The sequence below is a fragment of the Hoplias malabaricus genome, chromosome 2, assembly GCF_029633855.1.
Source record: "Hoplias malabaricus isolate fHopMal1 chromosome 2, fHopMal1.hap1, whole genome shotgun sequence".
Lineage (NCBI taxonomy): Eukaryota > Metazoa > Chordata > Actinopteri > Characiformes > Erythrinidae > Hoplias > Hoplias malabaricus.
In genome coordinates this window covers 15,057,177-15,070,889 of record NC_089801.1, presented here as the reverse complement: position 1 = coordinate 15,070,889, position 13,713 = coordinate 15,057,177, and the positions used below count along the sequence as shown (strand labels likewise).

General features: G+C 49.1%; 25 non-coding genes across 25 annotated transcripts; all 25 read right to left on the bottom strand.

Moving 5' to 3' along the window:
- Window positions 1-398: 398 nt before the first annotated feature.
- Window positions 399-562, bottom strand: LOC136687826 (U1 spliceosomal RNA). The gene has a single exon (XR_010800548.1). It is a non-coding gene; the product is annotated as a U1 spliceosomal RNA (small nuclear RNA).
- A 263-nt stretch (window positions 563-825) lies between these two features.
- On the bottom strand, window positions 826-932 carry LOC136688895 (U6 spliceosomal RNA). Its single transcript, XR_010801579.1, has one exon. It is a non-coding gene; the product is annotated as a U6 spliceosomal RNA (small nuclear RNA).
- A 421-nt stretch (window positions 933-1,353) lies between these two features.
- On the bottom strand, window positions 1,354-1,517 carry LOC136687971 (U1 spliceosomal RNA). The gene has a single exon (XR_010800686.1). It is a non-coding gene; the product is annotated as a U1 spliceosomal RNA (small nuclear RNA).
- A 263-nt stretch (window positions 1,518-1,780) lies between these two features.
- On the bottom strand, window positions 1,781-1,887 carry LOC136688894 (U6 spliceosomal RNA). Its single transcript, XR_010801578.1, has one exon. It is a non-coding gene; the product is annotated as a U6 spliceosomal RNA (small nuclear RNA).
- A 421-nt stretch (window positions 1,888-2,308) lies between these two features.
- Window positions 2,309-2,472, bottom strand: LOC136687871 (U1 spliceosomal RNA). Its single transcript, XR_010800592.1, has one exon. It is a non-coding gene; the product is annotated as a U1 spliceosomal RNA (small nuclear RNA).
- Window positions 2,473-2,735: 263 nt separating this feature from the next.
- Window positions 2,736-2,842, bottom strand: LOC136688893 (U6 spliceosomal RNA). The gene has a single exon (XR_010801577.1). It is a non-coding gene; the product is annotated as a U6 spliceosomal RNA (small nuclear RNA).
- Window positions 2,843-3,263: 421 nt separating this feature from the next.
- LOC136687970 (U1 spliceosomal RNA) lies at window positions 3,264-3,427 on the bottom strand. Its single transcript, XR_010800685.1, has one exon. It is a non-coding gene; the product is annotated as a U1 spliceosomal RNA (small nuclear RNA).
- A 263-nt stretch (window positions 3,428-3,690) lies between these two features.
- On the bottom strand, window positions 3,691-3,797 carry LOC136688892 (U6 spliceosomal RNA). Its single transcript, XR_010801576.1, has one exon. It is a non-coding gene; the product is annotated as a U6 spliceosomal RNA (small nuclear RNA).
- A 421-nt stretch (window positions 3,798-4,218) lies between these two features.
- LOC136687870 (U1 spliceosomal RNA) lies at window positions 4,219-4,382 on the bottom strand. The gene has a single exon (XR_010800591.1). It is a non-coding gene; the product is annotated as a U1 spliceosomal RNA (small nuclear RNA).
- Window positions 4,383-4,645: 263 nt separating this feature from the next.
- LOC136688891 (U6 spliceosomal RNA) lies at window positions 4,646-4,752 on the bottom strand. The gene has a single exon (XR_010801575.1). It is a non-coding gene; the product is annotated as a U6 spliceosomal RNA (small nuclear RNA).
- A 421-nt stretch (window positions 4,753-5,173) lies between these two features.
- On the bottom strand, window positions 5,174-5,337 carry LOC136687869 (U1 spliceosomal RNA). Its single transcript, XR_010800590.1, has one exon. It is a non-coding gene; the product is annotated as a U1 spliceosomal RNA (small nuclear RNA).
- A 263-nt stretch (window positions 5,338-5,600) lies between these two features.
- On the bottom strand, window positions 5,601-5,707 carry LOC136688890 (U6 spliceosomal RNA). Its single transcript, XR_010801574.1, has one exon. It is a non-coding gene; the product is annotated as a U6 spliceosomal RNA (small nuclear RNA).
- Window positions 5,708-6,128: 421 nt separating this feature from the next.
- On the bottom strand, window positions 6,129-6,292 carry LOC136687868 (U1 spliceosomal RNA). Its single transcript, XR_010800589.1, has one exon. It is a non-coding gene; the product is annotated as a U1 spliceosomal RNA (small nuclear RNA).
- A 263-nt stretch (window positions 6,293-6,555) lies between these two features.
- LOC136688889 (U6 spliceosomal RNA) lies at window positions 6,556-6,662 on the bottom strand. The gene has a single exon (XR_010801573.1). It is a non-coding gene; the product is annotated as a U6 spliceosomal RNA (small nuclear RNA).
- Window positions 6,663-7,083: 421 nt separating this feature from the next.
- Window positions 7,084-7,247, bottom strand: LOC136687867 (U1 spliceosomal RNA). Its single transcript, XR_010800588.1, has one exon. It is a non-coding gene; the product is annotated as a U1 spliceosomal RNA (small nuclear RNA).
- A 263-nt stretch (window positions 7,248-7,510) lies between these two features.
- On the bottom strand, window positions 7,511-7,617 carry LOC136688888 (U6 spliceosomal RNA). Its single transcript, XR_010801572.1, has one exon. It is a non-coding gene; the product is annotated as a U6 spliceosomal RNA (small nuclear RNA).
- Window positions 7,618-8,038: 421 nt separating this feature from the next.
- LOC136688018 (U1 spliceosomal RNA) lies at window positions 8,039-8,207 on the bottom strand. The gene has a single exon (XR_010800733.1). It is a non-coding gene; the product is annotated as a U1 spliceosomal RNA (small nuclear RNA).
- A 263-nt stretch (window positions 8,208-8,470) lies between these two features.
- Window positions 8,471-8,577, bottom strand: LOC136688887 (U6 spliceosomal RNA). The gene has a single exon (XR_010801571.1). It is a non-coding gene; the product is annotated as a U6 spliceosomal RNA (small nuclear RNA).
- A 421-nt stretch (window positions 8,578-8,998) lies between these two features.
- Window positions 8,999-9,162, bottom strand: LOC136687866 (U1 spliceosomal RNA). The gene has a single exon (XR_010800587.1). It is a non-coding gene; the product is annotated as a U1 spliceosomal RNA (small nuclear RNA).
- A 263-nt stretch (window positions 9,163-9,425) lies between these two features.
- LOC136689018 (U6 spliceosomal RNA) lies at window positions 9,426-9,532 on the bottom strand. The gene has a single exon (XR_010801697.1). It is a non-coding gene; the product is annotated as a U6 spliceosomal RNA (small nuclear RNA).
- Window positions 9,533-9,953: 421 nt separating this feature from the next.
- On the bottom strand, window positions 9,954-10,117 carry LOC136687865 (U1 spliceosomal RNA). Its single transcript, XR_010800586.1, has one exon. It is a non-coding gene; the product is annotated as a U1 spliceosomal RNA (small nuclear RNA).
- A 263-nt stretch (window positions 10,118-10,380) lies between these two features.
- On the bottom strand, window positions 10,381-10,487 carry LOC136688886 (U6 spliceosomal RNA). The gene has a single exon (XR_010801570.1). It is a non-coding gene; the product is annotated as a U6 spliceosomal RNA (small nuclear RNA).
- A 1,233-nt stretch (window positions 10,488-11,720) lies between these two features.
- On the bottom strand, window positions 11,721-11,827 carry LOC136688885 (U6 spliceosomal RNA). The gene has a single exon (XR_010801569.1). It is a non-coding gene; the product is annotated as a U6 spliceosomal RNA (small nuclear RNA).
- Window positions 11,828-12,248: 421 nt separating this feature from the next.
- Window positions 12,249-12,412, bottom strand: LOC136687944 (U1 spliceosomal RNA). Its single transcript, XR_010800660.1, has one exon. It is a non-coding gene; the product is annotated as a U1 spliceosomal RNA (small nuclear RNA).
- A 263-nt stretch (window positions 12,413-12,675) lies between these two features.
- On the bottom strand, window positions 12,676-12,782 carry LOC136688883 (U6 spliceosomal RNA). The gene has a single exon (XR_010801568.1). It is a non-coding gene; the product is annotated as a U6 spliceosomal RNA (small nuclear RNA).
- Between the last annotated feature and the right edge of the window lie 931 nt (window positions 12,783-13,713).

The following is a 13,713-nucleotide window of genomic DNA, read 5'->3' as shown; positions in this document are numbered from 1 at the left end:
ACATGTACCTGCCGCATGTCCGCAAGCGTTCTGCAATGGGGTAGGTCTCCGAAATGCCTCTCCTTGCTGGTAAAAGTTGGCCCCCTCTGCCTAGTGGTGTGCCAGGCAACCGTAAAAAGACATAAATAAAAAAAACACAAAAGAAAAAAAAATGAAAAATAAAACACACAACTAAAAAAACCCAAAAACAAACAAACCTCAACCACAGCTGACACACATGGAGCTATGCTTGCAGAGAGTGTCTCCAAGTTAGTCTTGGGGACTCACCGATCCTGGGAGCCTGATAAGTATGTGAGCTTTCTCCCTGATCGCATTCCCTCCTGGTAAATCTTCTTTGAGCAACACCGCAGCTTGCGCTATAGTACTGATTCAGGTCTGTCTTTGGAACGAGGTTTTGTCAGGGGAGAGCGCGAACGCAGTCCCCTACTACCAGAAATTATGCAGTCGAGATTCCCACATTTGGGGAATTCGCAAGGGTCAGCTCAGCCGGAGTGCAATGGCTGAGCCTCGCCTTGGGTGAACCACCTTTGTGATCATGGTGTCGCCCCTGCCAGGTAAGTATAACTTCCTTGCAGCAATCTGGCAGGATCCTGTTGATCCCACAGGATGCAGGAAGAGGGTGCGGTGCAGAGAGGTGGTGGGGGAGGGCTTGAGGACTTCCTAGCCCCGCCCACCATGCTGATGGAAATGTGATTGTCTTGTGAATGTCTGTGGCCTCTTGTGGTCTGACCAGGCATAGGTTTAGCTCTCCTGGCAGCCACCTTTAACACTATTGCTTGAGGATCTTCTGAAGCAGAGACACGCTGCGTTTCCGGTGTGATGGTGCAAAATATGGAACGCCTCACGGATTTGCGTGTCATCCTTTCGCAGGGGCCATGCTAATCTTCTCTGTATCGATCCAATTTTAGTATATGTGCTGCCGTAGCAAGCACAACGTGGACTTCTCACAGGGCCCACATGTACCTGCCGCATGTCCGCAAGCGTTCTGCAATGGGGTAGGTCTCCGAAATGCCTCTCCTTGCTGGTAAAAGTTGGCCCCCTCTGCCTAGTGGTGTGCCAGGCAACCGTAAAAAGACATAAATAAAAAAAACACAAAAGAAAAAAAAATGAAAAATAAAACACACAACTAAAAAAACCCAAAAACAAACAAACCTCAACCACAGCTGACACACATGGAGCTATGCTTGCAGAGAGTGTCTCCAAGTTAGTCTTGGGGACTCACCGATCCTGGGAGCCTGATAAGTATGTGAGCTTTCTCCCTGATCGCATTCCCTCCTGGTAAATCTTCTTTGAGCAACACCGCAGCTTGCGCTATAGTACTGATTCAGGTCTGTCTTTGGAACGAGGTTTTGTCAGGGGAGAGCGCGAACGCAGTCCCCCACTACGAGAAATTATGCAGTCGAGATTCCCACATTTGGGGAATTCGCAAGGGTCAGCTCAGCCGGAGTGCAATGGCTGAGCCTCGCCTTGGGTGAACCACCTTTGTGATCATGGTGTCGCCCCTGCCAGGTAAGTATAAATTCCTTGCAGCAATCTGGCAGGATCCTGTTGATCCCACAGGATGCAGGAAGAGGGTGCGGTGCAGAGAGGTGGTGGGGGAGGGCTTGAGGACTTCCTAGCCCCGCCCACCATGCTGATGGAAATGTGATTGTCTTGTGAATGTCTGTGGCCTCTTGTGGTCTGACCAGGCATAGGTTTAGCTCTCCTGGCAGCCACCTTTAACACTATTGCTTGAGGATCTTCTGAAGCAGAGACACGCTGCGTTTCCGGTGTGATGGTGCAAAATATGGAACGCCTCACGGATTTGCGTGTCATCCTTTCGCAGGGGCCATGCTAATCTTCTCTGTATCGATCCAATTTTAGTATATGTGCTGCCGTAGCAAGCACAACGTGGACTTCTCACAGGGCCCACATGTACCTGCCGCATGTCCGCAAGCGTTCTGCAATGGGGTAGGTCTCCGAAATGCCTCTCCTTGCTGGTAAAAGTTGGCCCCCTCTGCCTAGTGGTGTGCCAGGCAACCGTAAAAAGACATAAATAAAAAAAACACAAAAGAAAAAAAAATGAAAAATAAAACACACAACTAAAAAAACCCAAAAACAAACAAACCTCAACCACAGCTGACACACATGGAGCTATGCTTGCAGAGAGTGTCTCCAAGTTAGTCTTGGGGACTCACCGATCCTGGGAGCCTGATAAGTATGTGAGCTTTCTCCCTGATCGCATTCCCTCCTGGTAAATCTTCTTTGAGCAACACCGCAGCTTGCGCTATAGTACTGATTCAGGTCTGTCTTTGGAACGAGATTTTGTCAGGGGAGAGCGCGAACGCAGTCCCCCACTACCAGAAATTATGCAGTCGAGATTCCCACATTTGGGGAATTCGCAAGGGTCAGCTCAGCCGGAGTGCAATGGCTGAGCCTCGCCTTGGGTGAACCACCTTTGTGATCATGGTGTCGCCCCTGCCAGGTAAGTATAAATTCCTTGCAGCAATCTGGCAGGATCCTGTTGATCCCACAGGATGCAGGAAGAGGGTGCGGTGCAGAGAGGTGGTGGGGGAGGGCTTGAGGACTTCCTAGCCCCACCCACCATGCTGATGGAAATGTGATTGTCTTGTGAATGTCTGTGGCCTCTTGTGGTCTGACCAGGCATAGGTTTAGCTCTCCTGGCAGCCACCTTTAACACTATTGCTTGAGGATCTTCTGAAGCAGAGACACGCTGCGTTTCCGGTGTGATGGTGCAAAATATGGAACGCCTCACGGATTTGCGTGTCATCCTTTCGCAGGGGCCATGCTAATCTTCTCTGTATCGATCCAATTTTAGTATATGTGCTGCCGTAGCAAGCACAACGTGGACTTCTCACAGGGCCCACATGTACCTGCCGCATGTCCGCAAGCGTTCTGCAATGGGGTAGGTCTCCGAAATGCCTCTCCTTGCTGGTAAAAGTTGGCCCCCTCTGCCTAGTGGTGTGCCAGGCAACCGTAAAAAGACATAAATAAAAAAAACACAAAAGAAAAAAAAATGAAAAATAAAACACACAACTAAAAAAACCCAAAAACAAACAAACCTCAACCACAGCTGACACACATGGAGCTATGCTTGCAGAGAGTGTCTCCAAGTTAGTCTTGGGGACTCACCGATCCTGGGAGCCTGATAAGTATGTGAGCTTTCTCCCTGATCGCATTCCCTCCTGGTAAATCTTCTTTGAGCAACACCGCAGCTTGCGCTATAGTACTGATTCAGGTCTGTCTTTGGAACGAGGTTTTGTCAGGGGAGAGCGCGAACGCAGTCCCCCACTACGAGAAATTATGCAGTCGAGATTCCCACATTTGGGGAATTCGCAAGGGTCAGCTCAGCCGGAGTGCAATGGCTGAGCCTCGCCTTGGGTGAACCACCTTTGTGATCATGGTGTCGCCCCTGCCAGGTAAGTATAAATTCCTTGCAGCAATCTGGCAGGATCCTGTTGATCCCACAGGATGCAGGAAGAGGGTGCGGTGCAGAGAGGTGGTGGGGGAGGGCTTGAGGACTTCCTAGCCCCACCCACCATGCTGATGGAAATGTGATTGTCTTGTGAATGTCTGTGGCCTCTTGTGGTCTGACCAGGCATAGGTTTAGCTCTCCTGGCAGCCACCTTTAACACTATTGCTTGAGGATCTTCTGAAGCAGAGACACGCTGCGTTTCCGGTGTGATGGTGCAAAATATGGAACGCCTCACGGATTTGCGTGTCATCCTTTCGCAGGGGCCATGCTAATCTTCTCTGTATCGATCCAATTTTAGTATATGTGCTGCCGTAGCAAGCACAACGTGGACTTCTCACAGGGCCCACATGTACCTGCCGCATGTCCGCAAGCGTTCTGCAATGGGGTAGGTCTCCGAAATGCCTCTCCTTGCTGGTAAAAGTTGGCCCCCTCTGCCTAGTGGTGTGCCAGGCAACCGTAAAAAGACATAAATAAAAAAAACACAAAAGAAAAAAAAATGAAAAATAAAACACACAACTAAAAAAACCCAAAAACAAACAAACCTCAACCACAGCTGACACACATGGAGCTATGCTTGCAGAGAGTGTCTCCAAGTTAGTCTTGGGGACTCACCGATCCTGGGAGCCTGATAAGTATGTGAGCTTTCTCCCTGATCGCATTCCCTCCTGGTAAATCTTCTTTGAGCAACACCGCAGCTTGCGCTATAGTACTGATTCAGGTCTGTCTTTGGAACGAGGTTTTGTCAGGGGAGAGCGCGAACGCAGTCCCCCACTACCAGAAATTATGCAGTCGAGATTCCCACATTTGGGGAATTCGCAAGGGTCAGCTCAGCCGGAGTGCAATGGCTGAGCCTCGCCTTGGGTGAACCACCTTTGTGATCATGGTGTCGCCCCTGCCAGGTAAGTATAAATTCCTTGCAGCAATCTGGCAGGATCCTGTTGATCCCACAGGATGCAGGAAGAGGGTGCGGCGCAGAGAGGTGGTGGGGGAGGGCTTGAGGACTTCCTAGCCCCACCCACCATGCTGATGGAAATGTGATTGTCTTGTGAATGTCTGTGGCCTCTTGTGGTCTGACCAGGCATAGGTTTAGCTCTCCTGGCAGCCACCTTTAACACTATTGCTTGAGGATCTTCTGAAGCAGAGACACGCTGCGTTTCCGGTGTGATGGTGCAAAATATGGAACGCCTCACGGATTTGCGTGTCATCCTTTCGCAGGGGCCATGCTAATCTTCTCTGTATCGATCCAATTTTAGTATATGTGCTGCCGTAGCAAGCACAACGTGGACTTCTCACAGGGCCCACATGTACCTGCCGCATGTCCGCAAGCGTTCTGCAATGGGGTAGGTCTCCGAAATGCCTCTCCTTGCTGGTAAAAGTTGGCCCCCTCTGCCTAGTGGTGTGCCAGGCAACCGTAAAAAGACATAAATAAAAAAAACACAAAAGAAAAAAAAATGAAAAATAAAACACACAACTAAAAAAACCCAAAAACAAACAAACCTCAACCACAGCTGACACACATGGAGCTATGCTTGCAGAGAGTGTCTCCAAGTTAGTCTTGGGGACTCACCGATCCTGGGAGCCTGATAAGTATGTGAGCTTTCTCCCTGATCGCATTCCCTCCTGGTAAATCTTCTTTGAGCAACACCGCAGCTTGCGCTATAGTACTGATTCAGGTCTGTCTTTGGAACGAGGTTTTGTCAGGGGAGAGCGCGAACGCAGTCCCCCACTACCAGAAATTATGCAGTCGAGATTCCCACATTTGGGGAATTCGCAAGGGTCAGCTCAGCCGGAGTGCAATGGCTGAGCCTCGCCTTGGGTGAACCACCTTTGTGATCATGGTGTCGCCCCTGCCAGGTAAGTATAAATTCCTTGCAGCAATCTGGCAGGATCCTGTTGATCCCACAGGATGCAGGAAGAGGGTGCGGTGCAGAGAGGTGGTGGGGGAGGGCTTGAGGACTTCCTAGCCCCACCCACCATGCTGATGGAAATGTGATTGTCTTGTGAATGTCTGTGGCCTCTTGTGGTCTGACCAGGCATAGGTTTAGCTCTCCTGGCAGCCACCTTTAACACTATTGCTTGAGGATCTTCTGAAGCAGAGACACGCTGCGTTTCCGGTGTGATGGTGCAAAATATGGAACGCCTCACGGATTTGCGTGTCATCCTTTCGCAGGGGCCATGCTAATCTTCTCTGTATCGATCCAATTTTAGTATATGTGCTGCCGTAGCAAGCACAACGTGGACTTCTCACAGGGCCCACATGTACCTGCCGCATGTCCGCAAGCGTTCTGCAATGGGGTAGGTCTCCGAAATGCCTCTCCTTGCTGGTAAAAGTTGGCCCCCTCTGCCTAGTGGTGTGCCAGGCAACCGTAAAAAGACATAAATAAAAAAAACACAAAAGAAAAAAAAATGAAAAATAAAACACACAACTAAAAAAACCCAAAAACAAACAAACCTCAACCACAGCTGACACACATGGAGCTATGCTTGCAGAGAGTGTCTCCAAGTTAGTCTTGGGGACTCACCGATCCTGGGAGCCTGATAAGTATGTGAGCTTTCTCCCTGATCGCATTCCCTCCTGGTAAATCTTCTTTGAGCAACACCGCAGCTTGCGCTATAGTACTGATTCAGGTCTGTCTTTGGAACGAGGTTTTGTCAGGGGAGAGCGCGAACGCAGTCCCCCACTACCAGAAATTATGCAGTCGAGATTCCCACATTTGGGGAATTCGCAAGGGTCAGCTCAGCCGGAGTGCAATGGCTGAGCCTCGCCTTGGGTGAACCACCTTTGTGATCATGGTGTCGCCCCTGCCAGGTAAGTATAAATTCCTTGCAGCAATCTGGCAGGATCCTGTTGATCCCACAGGATGCAGGAAGAGGGTGCGGCGCAGAGAGGTGGTGGGGGAGGGCTTGAGGACTTCCTAGCCCCACCCACCATGCTGATGGAAATGTGATTGTCTTGTGAATGTCTGTGGCCTCTTGTGGTCTGACCAGGCATAGGTTTAGCTCTCCTGGCAGCCACCTTTAACACTATTGCTTGAGGATCTTCTGAAGCAGAGACACGCTGCGTTTCCGGTGTGATGGTGCAAAATATGGAACGCCTCACGGATTTGCGTGTCATCCTTTCGCAGGGGCCATGCTAATCTTCTCTGTATCGATCCAATTTTAGTATATGTGCTGCCGTAGCAAGCACAACGTGGACTTCTCACAGGGCCCACATGTACCTGCCGCATGTCCGCAAGCGTTCTGCAATGGGGTAGGTCTCCGAAATGCCTCTCCTTGCTGGTAAAAGTTGGCCCCCTCTGCCTAGTGGTGTGCCAGGCAACCGTAAAAAGACATAAATAAAAAAAACACAAAAGAAAAAAAAATGAAAAATAAAACACACAACTAAAAAAACCCAAAAACAAACAAACCTCAAACACAGCTGACACACATGGAGCTATGCTTGCAGAGAGTGTCTCCAAGTTAGTCTTGGGGACTCACCGATCCTGGGAGCCTGATAAGTATGTGAGCTTTCTCCCTGATCGCATTCCCTCCTGGTAAATCTTCTTTGAGCAACACCGCAGCTTGCGCTATAGTACTGATTCAGGTCTGTCTTTGGAACGAGATTTTGTCAGGGGAGAGCGCGAACGCAGTCCCCCACTACCAGAAATTATGCAGTCGAGATTCCCACATTTGGGGAATTCGCAAGGGTCAGCTCAGCCGGAGTGCAATGGCTGAGCCTCGCCTTGGGTGAACCACCTTTGTGATCATGGTGTCGCCCCTGCCAGGTAAGTATAACTTCCTTGCAGCAATCTGGCAGGATCCTGTTGATCCCACAGGATGCAGGAAGAGGGTGCGGTGCAGAGAGGTGGTGGGGGAGGGCTTGAGGACTTCCTAGCCCCGCCCACCATGCTGATGGAAATGTGATTGTCTTGTGAATGTCTGTGGCCTCTTGTGGTCTGACCAGGCATAGGTTTAGCTCTCCTGGCAGCCACCTTTAACACTATTGCTTGAGGATCTTCTGAAGCAGAGACACGCTGCGTTTCCGGTGTGATGGTGCAAAATATGGAACGCCTCACGGATTTGCGTGTCATCCTTTCGCAGGGGCCATGCTAATCTTCTCTGTATCGATCCAATTTTAGTATATGTGCTGCCGTAGCAAGCACAACGTGGACTTCTCACAGGGCCCACATGTACCTGCCGCATGTCCGCAAGCGTTCTGCAATGGGGTAGGTCTCCGAAATGCCTCTCCTTGCTGGTAAAAGTTGGCCCCCTCTGCCTAGTGGTGTGCCAGGCAACCGTAAAAAGACATAAATAAAAAAAACACAAAAGAAAAAAAAATGAAAAATAAAACACACAACTAAAAAAACCCAAAAACAAACAAACCTCAACCACAGCTGACACACATGGAGCTATGCTTGCAGAGAGTGTCTCCAAGTTAGTCTTGGGGACTCACCGATCCTGGGAGCCTGATAAGTATGTGAGCTTTCTCCCTGATCGCATTCCCTCCTGGTAAATCTTCTTTGAGCAACACCGCAGCTTGCGCTATAGTACTGATTCAGGTCTGTCTTTGGAACGAGGTTTTGTCAGGGGAGAGCGCGAACGCAGTCCCCCCCCTTACAACAAGAAATTATGCAGTCGAGATTCCCACATTTGGGGAATTCGCAAGGGTCAGCTCAGCCGGAGTGCAATGGCTGAGCCTCGCCTTGGGTGAACCACCTTTGTGATCATGGTGTCGCCCCTGCCAGGTAAGTATAAATTCCTTGCAGCAATCTGGCAGGATCCTGTTGATCCCACAGGATGCAGGAAGAGGGTGCGGTGCAGAGAGGTGGTGGGGGAGGGCTTGAGGACTTCCTAGCCCCACCCACCATGCTGATGGAAATGTGATTGTCTTGTGAATGTCTGTGGCCTCTTGTGGTCTGACCAGGCATAGGTTTAGCTCTCCTGGCAGCCACCTTTAACACTATTGCTTGAGGATCTTCTGAAGCAGAGACACGCTGCGTTTCCGGTGTGATGGTGCAAAATATGGAACGCCTCACGGATTTGCGTGTCATCCTTTCGCAGGGGCCATGCTAATCTTCTCTGTATCGATCCAATTTTAGTATATGTGCTGCCGTAGCAAGCACAACGTGGACTTCTCACAGGGCCCACATGTACCTGCCGCATGTCCGCAAGCGTTCTGCAATGGGGTAGGTCTCCGAAATGCCTCTCCTTGCTGGTAAAAGTTGGCCCCCTCTGCCTAGTGGTGTGCCAGGCAACCGTAAAAAGACATAAATAAAAAAAACACAAAAGAAAAAAAAATGAAAAATAAAACACACAACTAAAAAAACCCAAAAACAAACAAACCTCAACCACAGCTGACACACATGGAGCTATGCTTGCAGAGAGTGTCTCCAAGTTAGTCTTGGGGACTCACCGATCCTGGGAGCCTGATAAGTATGTGAGCTTTCTCCCTGATCGCATTCCCTCCTGGTAAATCTTCTTTGAGCAACACCGCAGCTTGCGCTATAGTACTGATTCAGGTCTGTCTTTGGAACGAGGTTTTGTCAGGGGAGAGCGCGAACGCAGTCCCCCACTACCAGAAATTATGCAGTCGAGATTCCCACATTTGGGGAATTCGCAAGGGTCAGCTCAGCCGGAGTGCAATGGCTGAGCCTCGCCTTGGGTGAACCACCTTTGTGATCATGGTGTCGCCCCTGCCAGGTAAGTATAAATTCCTTGCAGCAATCTGGCAGGATCCTGTTGATCCCACAGGATGCAGGAAGAGGGTGCGGTGCAGAGAGGTGGTGGGGGAGGGCTTGAGGACTTCCTAGCCCCACCCACCATGCTGATGGAAATGTGATTGTCTTGTGAATGTCTGTGGCCTCTTGTGGTCTGACCAGGCATAGGTTTAGCTCTCCTGGCAGCCACCTTTAACACTATTGCTTGAGGATCTTCTGAAGCAGAAACACGCTGCGTTTCCGGTGTGATGGTGCAAAATACGGAACGCCTCACGGATTTGCGTGTCATCCTTTCGCAGGGGCCATGCTAATCTTCTCTGTATCGATCCAATTTTAGTATATGTGCTGCCGTAGCAAGCACAACGTGGACTTCTCACAGGGCCCACATGTACCTGCCGCATGTCCGCAAGCGTTCTGCAATGGGGTAGGTCTCCGAAATGCCTCTCCTTGCTGGTAAAAGTTGGCCCCCTCTGCCTAGTGGTGTGCCAGGCAACCGTAAAAAGACATAAATAAAAAAAACACAAAAGAAAAAAAAATGAAAAATAAAACACACAACTAAAAAAACCCAAAAACAAACAAACCTCAACCACAGCTGACACACATGGAGCTATGCTTGCAGAGAGTGTCTCCAAGTTAGTCTTGGGGACTCACCGATCCTGGGAGCCTGATAAGTATGTGAGCTTTCTCCCTGATCGCATTCCCTCCTGGTAAATCTTCTTTGAGCAACACCGCAGCTTGCGCTATAGTACTGATTCAGGTCTGTCTTTGGAACGAGGTTTTGTCAGGGGAGAGCGCGAACGCAGTCCCCCACTACCAGAAATTATGCAGTCGAGATTCCCACATTTGGGGAATTCGCAAGGGTCAGCTCAGCCGGAGTGCAATGGCTGAGCCTCGCCTTGGGTGAACCACCTTTGTGATCATGGTGTCGCCCCTGCCAGGTAAGTATAAATTCCTTGCAGCAATCTGGCAGGATCCTGTTGATCCCACAGGATGCAGGAAGAGGGTGCGGTGCAGAGAGGTGGTGGGGGAGGGCTTGAGGACTTCCTAGCCCCACCCACCATGCTGATGGAAATGTGATTGTCTTGTGAATGTCTGTGGCCTCTTGTGGTCTGACCAGGCATAGGTTTAGCTCTCCTGGCAGCCACCTTTAACACTATTGCTTGAGGATCTTCTGAAGCAGAGACACGCTGCGTTTCCGGTGTGATGGTGCAAAATATGGAACGCCTCACGGATTTGCGTGTCATCCTTTCGCAGGGGCCATGCTAATCTTCTCTGTATCGATCCAATTTTAGTATATGTGCTGCCGTAGCAAGCACAACGTGGACTTCTCACAGGGCCCACATGTACCTGCCGCATGTCCGCAAGCGTTCTGCAATGGGGTAGGTCTCCGAAATGCCTCTCCTTGCTGGTAAAAGTTGGCCCCCTCTGCCTAGTGGTGTGCCAGGCAACCGTAAAAAGACATAAATAAAAAAAACACAAAAGAAAAAAAAATGAAAAATAAAACACACAACTAAAAAAACCCAAAAACAAACAAACCTCAACCACAGCTGACACACATGGAGCTATGCTTGCAGAGAGTGTCTCCAAGTTAGTCTTGGGGACTCACCGATCCTGGGAGCCTGATAAGTATGTGAGCTTTCTCCCTGATCGCATTCCCTCCTGGTAAATCTTCTTTGAGCGCCGCGGTCACATAATAGAGCGCGAATCTTCATCGTCTTCTTCTTCTGTGTTTTTACAGCGGTTCGCTTCTACCACCTTCCGTTTTCTCATTCAGAGTTCATTCATTTTAAAGCTGTCGTCTCCAAAAACTTAACAATTTCCTCCCTTCCGTACGACACCGTCTCCTTATTAACCCTATTTATCATAATCATTTCTGTCGTTCGTGTCCCAGTCATTACATCAATATTCTAAAATATTACAATATTAACAGAGCTTACCTATAACTGTATGGCATTTAACAAGTTAAAATAATGATTATTTTACTTAAAGTTTATTACATCATTATCCAGACAGTTACCAGTATTTTCTTTTATTTTTAGATGTGGGCCACATACGATTAAAACGCAGTATTTAATAAAATGCTCTGATCAGTGTGCTAACTGCAATGGCAATCGCCTCGCCAGCCGACAGTGCCAACGTGCTGCCGCAAACTGGGCCAGATGCAGCGTTCCGCATTCACGCCGAGCCTCAGCTAGCCGAGAGTGCCAACATGCAGCCGGACTTGGGCCAGATACAGGGTGCCGCATTCACGCCGAGACGGCAGCCAGCCGACAGTGCCGAGCCTGAGCCAGAATCGGCCCAGATCTACCTTGCTAGCTGGATAACCTAGCATAGCTGTTGCTTTGCTAGAGCTCTTTAAATACTTATACTTTACCATAATGAGTGAAACTAAAGTTTTAAGTTTTAATAAGATATGATTGTCTTGTGAATGTCTGTGGCCTCTTGTGGTCTGACCAGGCATAGGTTTAGCTCTCCTGGCAGCCACCTTTAACACTATTGCTTGAGGATCTTCTGAAGCAGAGACACGCTGCGTTTCCGGTGTGATGGTGCAAAATATGGAACGCCTCACGGATTTGCGTGTCATCCTTTCGCAGGGGCCATGCTAATCTTCTCTGTATCGATCCAATTTTAGTATATGTGCTGCCGTAGCAAGCACAATGTGGACTTCTCACAGGGCCCACATGTACCTGCCGCATGTCCGCAAGCGTTCTGCAATGGGGTAGGTCTCCGAAATGCCTCTCCTTGCTGGTAAAAGTTGGCCCCCTCTGCCTAGTGGTGTGCCAGGCAACCGTAAAAAGACATAAATAAAAAAAACACAAAAGAAAAACAAATGAAAAATAAAACACACAACTAAAAAAACCCAAAAACAAACAAACCTCAACCACAGCTGACACACATGGAGCTATGCTTGCAGAGAGTGTCTCCAAGTTAGTCTTGGGGACTCACCGATCCTGGGAGCCTGATAAGTATGTGAGCTTTCTCCCTGATCGCATTCCCTCCTGGTTAACCTTCTTTGAGCAACACCGCAGCTTGCGCTATAGTACTGATTCAGGTCTGTCTTTGGAACGAGATTTTGTCAGGGGAGAGCGCGAACGCAGTCCCCCACTATCAGAAATTATGCAGTCGAGATTCCCACATTTGGGGAATTCGCAAGGGTCAGCTCAGCCGGAGTGCAATGGCTAAGCCTCGCCTTGGGTGAACCACCTTTGTGATCATGGTGTCGCCCCTGCCAGGTAAGTATAAGTTCCTTGCAGCAATCTGGCAGGATCCTGTTGATCCCACAGGATGCAGGAAGAGGGTGCGGTGCAGAGAGGTGGTGGGGGAGGGCTTGAGGACTTCCTAGCCCCGCCCACCATGCTGATGGAAATGTGATTGTCTTGTGAATGTCTGTGGCCTCTTGTGGTCTGACCAGGCATAGGTTTAGCTCTCCTGGCAGCCACCTTTAACACTATTGCTTGAGGATCTTCTGAAGCAGAGACACGCTGCGTTTCCGGTGTGATGGTGCAAAATATGGAACGCCTCACGGATTTGCGTGTCATCCTTTCGCAGGGGCCATGCTAATCTTCTCTGTATCGATCCAATTTTAGTATATGTGCTGCCGTAGCAAGCACAACGTGGACTTCTCACAGGGCCCACATGTACCTGCCGCATGTCCGCAAGCGTTCTGCAATGGGGTAGGTCTCCGAAATGCCTCTCCTTGCTGGTAAAAGTTGGCCCCCTCTGCCTAGTGGTGTGCCAGGCAACCGTAAAAAGACATAAATAAAAAAAACACAAAAGAAAAAAAAATGAAAAATAAAACACACAACTAAAAAAACCCAAAAACAAACAAACCTCAACCACAGCTGACACACATGGAGCTATGCTTGCAGAGAGTGTCTCCAAGTTAGTCTTGGGGACTCACCGATCCTGGGAGCCTGATAAGTATGTGAGCTTTCTCCCTGATCGCATTCCCTCCTGGTAAATCTTCTTTGAGCGCCGCGGTCACATAATAGAGCGCGAATCTTCATCGTCTTCTTCTTCTGTGTTTTTACAGCGGTTCGCTTCTACCACCTTCCGTTTTCTCATTCAGAGTTCATTCATTTTAAAGCTGTCGTCTCCAAAAACTTAACAATTTCCTCCCTTCCGTACGACACCGTCTCCTTATTAACCCTATTTATCATAATCATTTCTGTCGTTCGTGTCCCAGTCATTACATCAATATTCTAAAATATTACAATATTAACAGAGCTTACCTATAACTGTATGGCATTTAACAAGTTAAAATAATGATTATTTTACTTAAAGTTTATTACATCGTTATCCAGACAGTTACCAGTATTTTCTTTTATTTTTAGATGTGGGCCACATACGATTAAAACGCAGTATTTAATAAAATGCTCTGATCAGTGTGCTAACTGCAATGGCAATCGCCTCGCCAGCCGACAGTGCCAACGTGCTGCCGCAAACTGGGCCAGATGCAGCGTTCCGCATTCACGCCGAGCCTCAGCTAGCCGAGAGTGCCAACATGCAGCCGGACTTGGGCCAGATACAGGGTGCCGCATT